The sequence below is a fragment of the Triticum dicoccoides genome, chromosome 7A, assembly GCF_002162155.2.
Source record: "Triticum dicoccoides isolate Atlit2015 ecotype Zavitan chromosome 7A, WEW_v2.0, whole genome shotgun sequence".
NCBI classification, from domain to species: domain Eukaryota; kingdom Viridiplantae; phylum Streptophyta; class Magnoliopsida; order Poales; family Poaceae; genus Triticum; species Triticum dicoccoides.
Genome location: NC_041392.1, coordinates 520,435,806 through 520,437,763, shown reverse-complemented (window position 1 = coordinate 520,437,763; position 1,958 = coordinate 520,435,806).

The following is a 1,958-nucleotide window of genomic DNA, read 5'->3' as shown; positions in this document are numbered from 1 at the left end:
CCCGCCGCGTGCGCCACGCCGGCGGCCGCGTGCCCGCCGCTCCTCGTCTCGCGCCGCTGCCCGCCCCCGCCCCGGCCCCAGTGCCGGCAACGAAGCCGTCCCCGCCCACCAGGTCCGGGATCCCGCCGCGGTACGACCTCGACACCAAGTGGGACGCCTGCCTCGACCTCTCCATCCGCCGCGTCGCCTACTCCTCCCTCGCCGGCGCCTTCGGAGGCCTCATCCTCTTTCGTAAGCCCCCAACCCCCTCCGCCTCACCTCTCCATTCCCCTCGCTGCATCATGAGATCTGTTCGCCGCGCCTCCGTGGGTATCTCATGATCTAGGGTTGCGCGAAAATAATGCTCGCGTTCCATCTCGATTGGCCTAATCTGATGAGGGATTCCCTATCTGCATAGGTAGGGCCCGCTCCTCCAGGCAAAAACATTTGGGAACGTTACTAATGCGCATGCCCTGCTTTAGGGTGCTGTAGATCGATTGTTTCCTGCGCGATTGGAGCCCCAAATTTGCGTCGAGTGCTCTGAGATTCCGATGATTGTAAGCAAAAAATCGCTTACGTTTTATTTCCTGCATGTTTGTATTCTGCAGAGGCCAGAGTCTCATTTCAATTGATTCGTCAGCCAGTGTATGAATAGCAGGACGTGCTTGAATTGGGCTAGGCTATGTGATGGCTTTGACTGTTAGCCAGGGAAACTTTTGTTTGTGATTTTATTGGTGTGAACAATGCTTTCCTGGTGTTAGTCATGCTCTCAGAATGGTTATGGTGAATCATGGTTCTGAAAATAATTCAGTCTTACCATCATTTCCTCGTGTCTGGTATTTTTTTAGAGAAAGAACAACGCTTTGTCTGATTGGGATTGTAGTATTCAAGAAAAATGCATGAATAATTGCTAGGCAAACTGCTTACACCATATAGGCTGCAGTATGTGGAGTCCTAAGTCAGTTTCATTCTTGAACTTTAGGGGCTTGTCCATTGATGTATATGTGATGCTTGTTATCAGCTAATCTCAAACTGTTTCCCTGTATCCTATTCTGTTGAATAACTTGGAGTCCTTTTATTTGTATCCAGAATGAGTTTGATTTCACAAGTTCTATAAAGTAAGCAATGCAACTTGTTACTGTGTATCTGATGTTGGTAAGGGAACTATTAAAAAAGTTATTTGGCTATGTGAATTGTCTGTTTTCCACCCGATAATCCATAATTATTAGTTTGCCTAGCAATTATTCATGCATTTTTCTTGAATGTTCTCAAATTTTATAATCTTATTTACTTGTTAATTATTCAGAGTTGGCATATGCCGAAAGAAACACTTTGAGAAGAACTCAAATTTACACTTCGTGAAGTAACTGTCACTAAATCTATGGTCTAATGCATGTTTGTGACTTGTGTTATTTTATACAGGTAGCCCAACAACCCGCTGGGCATCAGTTGCACTTGGAGCTGGTGTGGTGATAGGGGCTGCGTTCACCAAACTGGTCGGCCCCTAAATGCTCATACATATTCAATGGTTCTTCTCCAAAGTGGGGAAAGGTAAGCATTTCTCTTCTCCCTCTTACCCTCTGTCCGTCTCCTTCCTCCGATTGCTTGCTGCACCACAGCAAGTAATTATTTTTCAGAGAGGAGAAGAGGAGAGGTCTTGCAATCCAACTTACCTGTATTCTTGAACAAATGAAGCACAATACTTTGCAACACCTCAAGTTTCAAACTGAATAAATTACGTTGGACACCTGTATTTAAAAAATTTACCTTGTATATGCATTGTGCTTGTCTTTCGTTAGTTAGCAACTCAACTCGACTCATGCTGGTGGCAAGATTTGAAATCACTCTAGTGCAGTTTGCATCTTTGTAACTAAACATGTTATAACATCAATATTAATAGTAAAAAATGGACTTTGTATGTGTAGTATAAGCAAGTTCAAGTGATTTTGCGAATCTGCTTTCCTTTGGTTATGCCTAAG